This window comes from Canis lupus, chromosome 1 (assembly GCF_048164855.1).
Source record: "Canis lupus baileyi chromosome 1, mCanLup2.hap1, whole genome shotgun sequence".
NCBI lineage: Eukaryota > Metazoa > Chordata > Mammalia > Carnivora > Canidae > Canis > Canis lupus.
In genome coordinates, this window is record NC_132838.1 from 26,646,151 (window position 1) to 26,660,308 (window position 14,158).

Below are 14,158 nucleotides of genomic sequence, written 5' to 3' on the forward strand. Positions count from 1 at the left end.
CTCCTACCTGAGCAAACTACAGCTGCCAGGTGGATGGGATAATTCCGATTAGGTAAATGAACAGAAAGTCTTGCCCTCCCCCCTTCCAACCTTCTGTATAACTCTAGGCCCCCTATCATCAGAGTTTAAGAGGGAGCCAGGTGGCAAAAAAGAAATAGGTTTGCCTAGTCCTACCTAGCACACCATCACGAATAATGTAGAAAGGTGGGTTTGGAGCTGAGCGACAATAGCTTAATAACTAGTACATGCATATAACTGCACACCATCCAGCAGTGAAAAATGTGTGAAATTAGAGCAGTGCTTATTTACCTGGATTAAGCTCACAATTTCTTATATAGAAATAAGAAACACAGTGTATTTTTATGTGATAAATATGCATATATGCAAAGTTTAAAAAGTTGCAAAACAATAATAAGTAGGAATATATGCATATTTAATAAACTACCAAGAAGTCATGGGAATGATCTAGAAAAATCTTAGGATAGCGATTTCCTCCAGAGAAGTGACCAGGGAAAGGAGGAGAATGTGATTGGAAGGGGATACAGGGGGAATCTGCTTCATTTCATAAACTGGCCAGTGGGTACACAGGTGATTGTTATGCAGTCCTTTATAATTTCTGTGTATCTGAAATATTTTCATAATAATTTTTTTGAGAGAGAGAATGTGTGCTCACCTGCATGAGAAAGCAGTGTGGGGAGTGTGGGGGCAGAGGGAAAGGGAGGGAGAGAATCTTAGCAGACTCCCCTCTGAGTGCAGAGCGCTGGATCCTGCAACCTTGAACTGAAATCAAGAGTCAGAAGCTTGGGATCCCTGGGTGGCTCAGCCGTTTAGCGCCTGCCTTCTGCACAGGGTGTGATCCTGGAGTCCCAGGATCGAGTCCCACAGTGGGCTCCCTGCATGGAGTCTGCTTCTCCCTCTGCCTGTGTCTCTGCCTCAATCTCTCTCTGTGTCTCTCATGAATAAATAAAATCTTAAAAAAAAAAAAAAGAGTCAGAGGCTTAACCCACTGAGCCACCCCCATGCCCCATAGTAATTTTTTAAATAACTTGGAATATGCATTTGTTTTTTAATAAGTGAATGTATCATAAGGAAATTCAAACAGGGCTTTGATATTTCTAAGTTCCAAGTAGGCTCTTTAGCCCAGTGTGGCTTCCTGTCTCTCTTATCTTCCACAGGACTAAAGCCAAACACTGTCTTCTATGGAGCTCCTGCTACCCACTGTGTTTTGAGGTTATTATATCCAAGACCAGCAGAAGAATAGTACCATTGCACAGGGTTTTTGCATTTAGACGTTTTGCATAACTCATTATGCAGAGTTAAAGTCACAAAAATTAGTTGATAGTAATCCAATTGATTAGATTATCTGATCCAGTTGATAGTAATCCAAGTCCAAACACTGAACAAAAAAGAAGAGACACTATTTGGCTCACGTACTGGAAGGTCTAGTGGAATATTGGTTTCACCCGGCTGTATGGCTCGATACCGGTGCTTAAATGATGTCTTCATAGTTCTCTGGTTTAGCTCTTCCTTGTCCTCATCCTTGGAAATGTTCTTCATTTGCAGAGAAGATGGTTCCCAGGTTCATATGTTCTTTGTGCCCCTGATCATGGAAGAGAGTGCTTCCTTTCCAGCCATTCTATCAAAAGTCCTAGGGACCACACTCATAATCCTGGCTTTAATCATGTGCTCAGCCCTATATAGCCTCCTAGTGCAGTGGATGGAGTCTGTGACTGTCTAGGCCTGGGTGATATACTGTACACCTTGGAGCTAAGGTAATCTCCAACCCAAACTACATGTAAAAAGTTCCTTTTAAAAAAACAAACAGGGAAGAAAAAAAACCACAAACAACAATAATCACAACAAAACCAGGGGAGACATGAGGTCTGACAGAAATATTCACCCTAGGAAACAAAAAACTTCTGAGGATAATGCCTGATTCCCTTGATTATGTTGGGCTCCTCTCTCTGGGTGAATCCAAGCCTCAGACTGCAATGAAAGCAGAACAAGTGGCACTTCTGAAGGCCCACAAGCTCCCTGGCATCTATTTCACTTATGCCTTTTTCATTCCTTCTTAGACATTTTACCCTCCCACTGAACTTCTTATACTATCACTTTGTCATCATTTCCAATACATTTGGATTCCTTTCAAATCCGTGAGATGTTCAAATGACGAATAGTCTCCTAGCCGTGAGGCACGAGTTAGGACTTGACAGCAAGGCACACTGCTGCTCTCCAACCTCATGCTTCCTGCTGGTATTTTCACTAGTCGAGGGGATATTTATATCACCTGCCTCCCAGCAGGGGTCAATTATAAGCAATTGCTTTTACGTCATCTCCAATGATGGTGCACTCACTAATTCACTAATATGTTCTATACATTGCTAAAATTCTTAAATCTCAACTCAGATATGGCTGTATTGGAGGTGTGATCTGATCCATGAAATATTTTCATTAGGATCCATAGATCGATTGGGTCCCAAATACAGAGAATTGTGGGCATTCATTCTCTCTGTTCTTAGAGATTTTGCAATTCATTCAGCTTCTTTGTTCTAGGCGCTGTGCTACAGTAGAAATACATACGGGATGAGTAAGCATGATTTCTGTCCTGAGAAGCTCATTTTAGTGGTAAGTATATCAAATGTGATGGTTTTTATAATATGAGGTGGTATTCCACAGGAGTAAAAAGTTAGCTGTTTTCCACTTTTCTATAAGCAGTACTTTGTCTTGGATAAGGGTCAAGTTTTTTGAGTCAGCTGGACTGGGGGCAAATAATTAGCTAATCGGGAGTTCTCTATTAATTGTATCAACTTTGAAGAACTTATCTAACTCCTGAACTTCTGTGTCCCTATCTGTAAAATGACATTATTATACTTACCAATATCATAAGGGCTATACGAATTTATAATGGATATAAATAAAGTCTTGTAGGTATAAACAATTTTAGGTCTCACATTCTTTTCTTTAAAATTTATCACTTCCAAAAGGAGGATATTTCCCAGCTCTGTTTCCATATCATAAGGGTAAATTTTGGGAGAGTGTGGTGCATAGATACTGCTGCCAGTGAATAGAAGTCTTTTAAAAATAAAACCAAAACCAGTACTGCCATTTTCCCAACAGAATTGAGTATGTGGTTATGTCACCATATTAGTCACATTGAGAAAGTAGGTAAGCTTCTAATTACACCGAACACTTAAGTACTTTTCCTATGCTCTACTGGAGAAAATTAAAACAGATGTTTAATGGTCTCATTTCAAATAAACTGAATATAATAGAATTATTTGTTAGCATTATGAATAATTAAACAAAATATAAAAATCTTTATATTTGGTAGTTCTTGAAAAGTAGGCTGACATGATTTTTATTGGACACATTCCTACAGCCCAAGCCAAATGAATTCAATAGATTTCAAAAGGAACAAGCCATTTATCCGAGCTATGGAAAACAGTATGGTATCCACAAGAAAATTTTCCACCAGAGTCACAGCAGAATCATGGAAGAGGCATGTGAAAATACCAACCTTCCAAAGACAGTTTTGAAAGTCAATAACTCTGGCTTTTCAGGGGCATTCATCAAACTGAGGTTCAGAACAGAGGTGGTACTGTAACAAATGCATAGGATAAAATCAGAAAAGTTTTGTTTATTGAAGACATAACTCATAGAAGCCCTCCAAAGTTAGTAGTAGATTTGGCTGTAGTTAACAGCAGGAACTCTACAGGAAGTATATGAATCTGGTAATTGGAAGTAAATTTCCAAGGAAAACATGGAATAATGTTGGATGTCTAAAGGGCAGCTTACACTAAAGATGCACAAAATTGGTTTCCTAATTTGCATCCCAGACTCGCTATTCCTTCAGTGCTCTCTGCAATTTCATGTCTCCAGTTGCTCAGGCCAAAAACAGGAGTCAGTCCTGATGCTTGTCTTTCTCTCATACTCCCGCAATCTGGCAACAAATCTTGTCACCTTAACGTCTAAAACATATCTATTCGGATCACCGTACAACATTCTATATAAGTGGGTTTATTTACCTCTATCTTCTCTCACTAAATATTCATAAGCCATGGGGGGGGTGCATAAACTTCATTTTATTAAGCATATATCTCCTATTTCTAGAATAGTATCTGGCACATTATAGGTGCTTAATAAATAATGGCTGAATGAATGAAAAGGTAAGTGAATTAAATGTGACTATCTTGGGTGATGATATAAGTTTATTTTCTGTCAAAATTCATTCCTTCTACTATAGGACTGTGACGGAGCTCTTTACTAACCATATGTAAAAACCTGTCCCTAGGGCAGCCCAGGTTGCTCAGTGGTTTGGCACCACTTTCAGCCCAGGGCCTGATCCTGTCTTTGCCTTCTGTGTCTTTCATGAATAAATAAATAAAATCTTAAAAAAAAAAAAAACCTGTCCCTCAACCTTCACTAGTTTCCATAGCTACTGTGACCTTTCACTAGTCCATAAATTTATAACATATGTTGTTTTTTGTTTTTTTTTAAATATTTTTTTAAATTATTTTTTTATGATAGTCACAGAGAGAGAGAGAGAGAGAGAGAGAGAGAGGCAGAGACACAGGCAGAGGGAGAAGCAGGCTCCATGCACCAGGAGCCTGACGTGGGATTCGATTCCAGGTCTCCAGGATCGCGCCCTGGGCCAAAGGTAGGCGCTAAACCGCTGCACCACCCAGGGATCCCAACATATGTTGTTTTTAATCAGAAATTCCGAACTCAATCCTACCATAAGTTGAAAAACAAATGAGTTGTCCCAATTCTCAAAACTTCTATGAGGAAGACTATCCAGCTATTGACCTCTTTTCTGGCACAAAAGAAAATTTACAAACACCATAGAAAGCATCAACTCGGGACAAGAACGATGGGAAAATTAGCTGTCTACTATCACATCACCCAATGTTTTCCTCTTTGTGTCTCTCCAGAGCTAAGAAAAGCTGTTTTCTGATAACCCTTATATAAATGTCAGAATAACCAGGTATGCCATAAAAAATATGGTATTCATAGTCCTCTAACAAAACAGAAAGAACATGGTAAAAGAATGAGAGAAAGTATGAGAGAGTAAGAAAGGATTTGACAGTAGAGAGAGCATGCCGATATGCACTTAAATATATTAAATATTTTGTATTAGAAAGTTTCTAGATTATTTTTCCTCAGGAAAATTACCTTTACAAGCCAAGAAAGACACAAAATTTCAAAGCATGAGGTCTTATGCTTTACAAGAATGTCTTTCTCCCTAGGAGGTAGATTCTGGAACAGAGAGACTCCATGAGGTTGAAGTGTGGTACCATCAGTGGAAACCTTGGAATATTTTCCAGACACAACTCACTGTCCATCCACTTCAGAAATTAATTTATTACTTAACTCCATGAGATTCTCTTCTCCTTAGCTTCTAATCCTAGCCTCACATATCTTGTTCACATATGTTCTCCAAATTTAATAAAAATTTCCAATTATAAATTATTGTTAAATGGTATCAAAGCACAAATCTTTTCCACAAATGCCAAATATATATAACAATATTATATGCTGCATATGAGATAATTCAGCTTTCATCATCTTGCTGTGGTGAACATGCACATTTTAGAGAACTATAGCATTTTTGAACAAACAACGAGGATAGTTAACATATCTGTGAGGTCCCGACATGGAATCCAATTCACCTGAGGGTCTGGGATATCCTCCAGATTAGGAAAAAGGATTTGTTTCCCTGGTAAATTTCCATCCATAAAGTACATCTTCCAGAATCACAATAATTTGAGCATTCTATTCAAAACAAGTGAAATCAATCACTTGTGGTGAAATCAAAATTATTTCTTCATATGTAACATAGACAATTCAACATTCCATATTTCTGCTAGTTCTCCTTTCCATCCCATGAATTATGATTAGCAGGAAAAAAAAAAGAATACCTGTCAAGCTACCTGCTTAATCACTCTCTTTAGAAATCTATATTCTTTGGGACACCTGAGTGGCTCAGCGGTTTAGCATCTGCCTTTGGGTCAGGGCATGATCCCAGGGTTCTGGGATCCAGTCCCACTTCAGGCTCCTTGCAGGCAGCCTGCTTCTCCCTCTGCCTGTGTCTCTGCCTCTCTCTATGTGTCTCTCATGAATACATAAATAAAATCTTTAAAAAAAAAAAAAAGGAAATCCATATTCTTCTTTATAAAGAGCAGGAAATTGTCCTGAAAAAGAAGTGTTTCTGTGTTGTTGTTTAGATTTTATTTATTTATTTAGAGAGAGAGAGAGAGTGCGTGCACAGCAGGACAGATAGTTTGCAGAGGCAGAGGGAGAGAGAGAATCTCAAGCAGATTCCCCACTCAGCACGGAGCCAAGGCAGGGCTCCATCTCATGATCTGAGCCAAAATTAAGAGACACTCAACCGACTGAAGCACCCAAGCACCCCATAAGTGTTTCTGTTTTATTTGGCAATACAACAGCATGTTCATATACTGCAGCCATAAAAGTATCCAGAGCACTGACATGCAGAGTGATTAGGGCAAAACTTGGCCCAAAGATTTGGAGAGAGAAAGTGATCATGGCCAAAGTCTGAATTTTGAAAGTGAACGTACATTAATTTAGTATTTCTAGAGCAGGAAGCATTTATATAACATAAAACTAGCTGCCAGCCAACAGGCTTTTATTTTATAATCTTATGCATATTATGTCTGAGCACTATTGTGGAAAAGAATGTTGCAGTTCAATGAATACAATCAGAAAGTATTACGAGGATTGTACTACACGTACTATTGATAAGATTTGATCAAATTCCAAAAAAAACAAAAATTCAAATATGATGCAATTGTACCCTTCTACTGATAGAAAGAAAATAAATTAACTCTGAGGAACATCATAATACAATAAGCATTTCATTTATTAAGTTACCATAACTAAGTAACAAATTTTTTTCTATTCTATTAAATGATTTACATCATGTTTATTTTTAGAAAAGAACGATTTTATAATATCTGCTACTAGGAAAATACACTACAATATAATATCCGGAACAAAATTCACCCAAATTGATGCTCCAACTTAGCTAATAAAGACTAAGAACATGTGCTCCATAGAAGCATGATTTTGTGTTTAGTTTATTCACTGCTGAATCCTTAGCACCCAACGCACAGATTGTGCAGGTGCTGCTCTCTGGTGGTAGGCCACAGGAGGCATCAAGGCCGTGGCTTAGCCAGCCCCAGCCCTCAGGGAACTAGACTACTTCTTCCTCCTTACCTCCCGCCCCTCCCCGCAAGCCTGCCTTTCTTTCTCTTCTTTCTTTCCCAAGCAGATACAAGGAAGAAGTATGTCAGGCTAATGATCATAAAGATAACCTCTGTTATAACCCAGATAAGATATAATTTTCATTTTGTTAAAGGCAAATTCATCACATAAAACTGTTTGAAGAATACACATACATTATGTGACCTCAGATACCTTCCTAGGACATCCATATTGTCCCTTCCCTGATTCCAATCCTACAATGGAAGAGATTTTTCTAGTTGCTTTTCAGGTTGTGGGTTGTTGTTGTTTTTGTTGTTGTTGTTGTTTTAATTTGGGCCTTTTAGTAAAAGTCATTCAAATACTTTTTAGAGAGCACAGTAGAGTAACAACAAGTAAATAAAATTATTCCGTGCTTTCCGTCACACTGAGATAAAGTTTTTGGTAAAGGTAAGGATTATAAACAGGTCTACTCGTATTTTCTGCTTTGACTAGGATTTTCCATTTAAGAAATAACTTCTTACCTCTATAATATAGAACAGTAAAAATAATTTTGAGAAAAATGGTCAAGCCCTTTAGTGAAAAACATAAGGGAATAGATATTTTTATGAATTTTTAGCAGATGGTACAATAGATTATTAGTATGTGATTATATATTATATATAGTTATTATATTAATATAGGTCATTGGTATAATCTATTCCTATATAGCAGATTATGAATGCCTTTAGAGTTTAGAGAGCCTATAAATAAGATGCCCACACTTTATAAGACAGGAACCTGAGGTAATTAGTGAATGGTGTGCAACTTCTCACTCCTGATTCCAGAATCTCTCCTTTATATCCAAGCTATCATGCATGTGTCTGTGCTCTGATTCAATGTCTGCATCCAAGTGTCTGGACGTGGAGTCTTTTAAAGAACACAATTTACAGTGACCACCTTAGGGCACCTGGGTGGCTCAGTCAATCATTGGACTCTCGATTTTAGCTCAGGTTATGATCTCAGGGTCATGGGATAGAGCCCTGAGTTGGGCTTCATATTCACTAGGGAGTCTGCTTGATATTCTCTCTTTCCTTCTCTCTCTGCTCCCTTTCCCCCCAAAATAAATAAACATATCTTTAAAAAAATAGAGTAAAATGACCACCCTAAGGACTCTCAAGTTCTTCCATCTCTCCAAACATTATTTGGATCATGACCTACTTCCATGTGACTTAACTCATCAATTAATAATACTTCTTGGAATACTGCTTGGAAACAGTCAGGTAAGATGGTGAAGATGAGCTACAGTCTTTTCTTTTTGAAGGTAGGAGCAGAAACAGTCATATTTGTCTTTCATGTCTTAGCATTCCCAAATTTCCTGGATGATTTTCCTCTCTTTGTGGCTATAAAAGAGAGAAATTATGTTAAATAGGGTTTTTTGACTGCAGGGAGAAAAAGGCAATGGCTTTTGATGTGAAGTCAAAATGATGACCCCTTCTCTGCAGCATTTCAAAATTGTCTCATTGAAATTGAGACATGAGTAACAAAAATAAAAGCATGGAAAACAGTAACTTAAATATAGAAAGATCCTTGAAATATAAAGATAAAGGGAATCATCTTTACAAACATTTGCTATAGAGGCAGTTGAGAGTGTTTTAAATCTTTAGAAGTAAAAGATTCAATTCAAGAACTAGAACTTCCAGACAGCTGTTCCTTCCATGGGTCCTGTCCCAGTGCTTTTTTTCTTTGCACAAAAACAAAAAAACAACCTTAGAACTTCCAGAGTTTACATTTTCATGTTCATAAAAGTGGTTGATTAAGTAAGCGTTAACTGTTTTAGTTTAGCTCGGTTATAAAACATTGCCTTGTCACAAGGAACATTGATTAATCATAATTCACTGCAAATAGTGCCTACTTTCTAGTTTACCATTTTGTGGTTAAGGGATTTTGTTACGAGGGTGAAACTTACAAATGATTGATAATTATTTGGTCAAATATTCACTATAAAAAATGGTCATACCTCAAATATTTGTGCATCTGATGGTCTCTTAGAACAGTGTTCAACTGGGATAGGTTTTACCTCGGTAATAAGGAAGAAGAATAGAAGGGTAGTTTTTGCTTTGCACTCTCCTTCTTTGAGCCCCGATTTCTCACCTAAGAGCTCAGGTAATCATGCCTGTTCTATCGCCTTCACAAAGTTACTCTGAAAGGCAAAGACAAATCAAAGTCCTCGGTAAGATTACGACGGGATCACAGTAGTTACACAAAGAGGCAACAACTGAGTAATGTAATGATCCTGACTGCTTAATGTTATTTGATAAGCTCGCAAAACCACTCTTGTTCGGTTAAACAAACCTAGTCCGCTTGGGGTACTGTGCTGGAGAACTGATGGGGAAGGAATGAACAGGATGGCATGCCAAGCCCCCCGGCAGGTGCACATTCACGAGGCGGTGGAGGTACAGCAAAGGTACAGCAAAGGAGCTCAGCCACAGGAAGGCAAGGAGCAGCTCCAGGCTCTGACACAAGCTGCAGGACCTCTGCGTCTGGTCTCTCTCCCAAGTATGAAATGATAATAAAAGAGTTCAGAAATAAAGTGTTAGAAATAGCATGTATGCTTATTGCCAGCATTTCCTCATAGGCAGCGAGGATGACCCGTCAAAATAAAAAGAAGAAACAGAAAAATCAGGCCCTTCTGTTTGTTTGTTTGTTTTTTAAGATTTATTTATTTATTTATTCATGATAGATATAAAGAGAGAAAGAGGCAGAGACACAGGCAGAGGGAGAAGCAGGCTCCATGCCGGGAGCCCGATGCAGGACTCGATCCCAGGACCCCAGGATCACACCCTGGGCCAAAGGCAGGCGCCATACCGCTGAGCCACCCAGAGATCTCCAGGCCCTTCTTTTAAAACTGTTTCTCTTGATACTGTGTGCCAGAAAAAAAGAAGATACTGTACCCCCAAAAAAGGGCATGGCGATAAAGAACGTTTCTGTCCTGCACCCACACCAGATTTTTGCATGTGTCCTTTTGCAAGCCTCTGTGAAAGGAAATGTCTGTGTGAGCAGAGCCAGTCTGAACTTCAACCAGTGCACCTCTGGCTCTGGACGTGTGTGAGCATTCACCTCTTCAGAGCGATAATGCAATCGAAGTCAAGAGAGGATCAGATCATAATGACCCATGTTGGCCCAGGGCTCCTCGAATGCCTGCTGGACGGACAGAGCTATGCCACAGGAAGTTGCTACTAGCTAGCTGCTTTTGGCCATTTCATTTGGCTCAATCTGCCCTGGTGCTTCCTGCGCTCAGAAGTTTAGGCCCATGGGATGCTGCTGCACTGCCAGGAGCAGGGAGCATGCTCCCACACCAAGGGCCCCCACTTGCACAAAGGAAAAGCAGAAATGGGCTCTCTTATTGATTTCATCTGCAAATTGTTAACTTTCATTCTGATCCAACTCTGCCAAAAATTCATTGCATCCACCAACAGGATCTTTTAAATATTCTTTCGGTTGGTGCTAAGGACAGAACATCTGTGTACTCCTCCCCCCCAAATTCATATGCAGAACCTTGATTCCTAGTATGATGATATTTGGAAGTGAAGCCTTTGGGAGGTGATTAAGTCCGGAGGGTGCAGTCCTGACCAATGGGACGCCTGTGCTTATAATAGACCCCAAAGAGCTCCCTTGTCCCTTCTGCCTGGTGAGGGCAAACTGACAACTTGGCAGTTTGCAGCCAGGTTCTCACTGGACATAGAATCTGCAGGGGCCCTCTTCTTGGACTTCCTAGCCTCCAGAACTATGAGCAATAAATTTCTATTGCTTCTATGCCATCTAGTCTATGGCATTCTGTTACAGCAGCCTGAATGGACCAACACAATTGGATTCAAACTCAGGATGACTGCCACGACTAAAACAAATCCAAAAGCAATGGATCAAAATCAGTTGTTTAATTCATGAGGCAGTTGAAGAAACGTCCATTTGAAAGGATATGATACAAAAATGAAACTGAAAGCTCAGAAACTTACAGAGGATAAAGAAAAAAATAGAAGTGTCAAGCTATGGCGCACCTACTGTTTTGTTGAGCAATATGAAGGTGGCACAAGAACTCACCATAATTCACCTTGTTTGTTTTCAGTGAACAGGGACATAGAAAAGCATGTCTGAGGCCTAAGGCCATACGTTCTAAGTGAAGCCCTCCATTCTCCTGGATCCCATCTGCTGTTTTTTTGTCAAAGCCTGAGGTTCCTCCAGTCACCCTCGACTTACAGTTTCGTTTTACTTTTTCTGTGAGCAGCAGCTGGGCAGAGAATTCTTCTCCCTTAGTCAAGCACCAGGAAAAGGAGTATTTGTTTTATCTTCACCAGACAAATCTGACTTCTGGAGTTTTCTTTCAAGCAGTCATAGAAGCTGGGTTGACACTGGCAGGGTGAGATTGCATGGTTTCTACTGAATGATGACCAAATAGCCAGAAGTCACAGAGCAGTGGAAGCTGGGTGTTTTCTATTTCTCAAGGCCTAAATTCAAGGAATCTTAAATTCATGTAGTCTTCCTATTTAGTACATTTTTTTTATTGTTACACAGATCTACTCTAGAACTTTCCTCAAGGGAGAAATAACTAAGTTCTCTACGGTCCTGCCTCTAATTAATGTTAAGTGACATGAGTTTTTTCTCACTATAGTTATGAGTCATGATGGTTTGGGGTCATGGTTAAGGACATAGACCCTGAAGCCAGAATGTCTGGGTTTGAGCAACCTTCCAGCTGTGCGACTGTGAGCAGGTTATGTGCTGGTTTTCCTCACCTGCCAAATGGGGATAATGTGTGCTGATTTTTGCTCTATTATTATTGCCTCAGGTCCACAAGACAGAGACCCCATTATGAAGGAAATGCCCAGTGCATCTCTGAACTTCATCTTTAACTCTTGCTGATCAGAGGTCTACTTGTTCCTGACTAATAACTAGTTAAAAGAATGTCAATAAATCCACATTCTCTATTTTCTTGTTGTTCTGTCTCTTTCCACAAAGTCTTTCTTGTCTCATCTCTCTCTCTCTTTTTAATAAATACTCTAGCAAGGTCTCCAAGAGCCCATGTATTTTTTTTTTTTTTTAAGGTTTCATTTATTTAGGACACCTGGGTGGCTCAGTTGGTTAAGCATCTGCCTTTGGCTGAGGTTATGATCCCAGGTTCCTGGGATGCAGTCCCACAGCAGGGACCCTGCTCAGTGGGGAGTCTGCTTCTCCCACTACTTCTCCCCCCTGTTCATGGTCTCTGGCACTCTCAAATAAGTAAAATCTTTAAAAAAGAAAAGAAAAGAAACAAAGAAAGAAAAGAAATGGGTTATTTAGGAGCAGAGGGAAACTAAGTATCAAGCAATCCAGCAGTTGTATTCCTGGGCATTTATCCCAGAGAAGTAAAGACTTATGTTTGCAAAAAACCTGTACATGAATGTGCATAGCAGATTTATTTGTTACAACCGTAAAATGGAAACAACCCAGATGTCCTTAAAAGGATGAATAAACAAGCTGTATATCCATACCATGGAATACTACTCATCACTATATAGAAATTAACTATCAGTACATGCAACATGGATCTAAAGAGCATTAGGCCGAATGAGAAAAAACAACCCCAAAAGGGAATATACTAAAGATTCCATTTATACAATATTCTTGAAATGATGAAATTATAGAACACAGGAACAAATCAGTGCTTGCCTAGGAGGGAGTGAGGGTGAGAGGGGAGTGGGCATGGCCATAAAAGAGCAGTATGAAGGGGGCACCTGGGTGGCTCAGTGCTTGAGTGTCTGCCTTCAGGTTAGGGCATGATCCTGGGGTCCCAGGATCGAGTCCTGCATCGGGCTTTCCTTGAGGAGCCTGCTTCTCCCTCTACCTGTGTCTCTGCCTCTCTCTGTGTGACTCTCATGAATAAATAAATAAAATCTTAAAAAAAAAAAAAAAAGAAAAAAAAAGAAAGAGCAGTATGAAGGCTGGGATGTTCTGTATCTTGACTCTATCCTGGTTTTGATATTATACCGGAGTGTTGCAATGTTACCACTGGGGGAACCTGAGTATAGAGTAAACTTGGTCTCTTTATTATTTCTGTGTCTTCTGTCAACTGGATGTGAATCAGCAGTTATCAGGAAAAAAAGTTTCTGGAAAACTATTTGTGAATTTTTATTTGCCCTTTTTATTTTATTTTCCATCTGGATTACTTTGCATATTATATATATTATACCTTTTATTTATTATTATAATTCTACATTGTCTCATTTTTTTAAAAAAGGATTCCTTTAAGCTGGGTACCTTTGTTACATTTAGAAGAATACGAATATATACAAATATAAACACATGGTGATTTCCCCTGGTAGTTTTGACCTACCTTTTCAAAGTTCCTCTATCTTTACTCATATTTTTAATTTTGTCATCTATTTTAGTACTTATAAAATCATAAAATGAGGAAGGGGCAAAGTTGACTTTGTACAAAGTTGTCTGTCGGCATGTATTAAAAGAACACATTCCTGTGTTCAGGAATGGAGGCAAAACCCTCTCACCAGAAAGCCTTGAATCTTCACGTTGACCTTGATCTCTGACAGTCAACAGCACTGGTGGTCTGAGCTATATCAGGGCTCGGGCTGGATCCTGGGGAGCTCAGTGCTGTGCCCCAGCTGGGAGCAGCAGCACCCACCACCACCCTGCTGTAGCAGAGGCCCATGCAGCAGCGGTGAGAACTCCAGGTGTTCCCTGGCAGGTTGGCCACTGGTCTGAGGGCTGGTGCAGCAGGTCAGGGTCACCCCCAGTCCTGGTTCTGTCCTGGGAAGTGGGTGAGCAGAGGGCTGGGTGACCGGCTACTCATGCACGCAGGCACTGGACCACCCTCTGGAGTGCTCACAACAAAGAGATTTCGAGGGAGGAGGGCAATAAGAGTTCATGGATTTGTGAAGGTTCAATTCTGGCAATGAATGTTGAACAG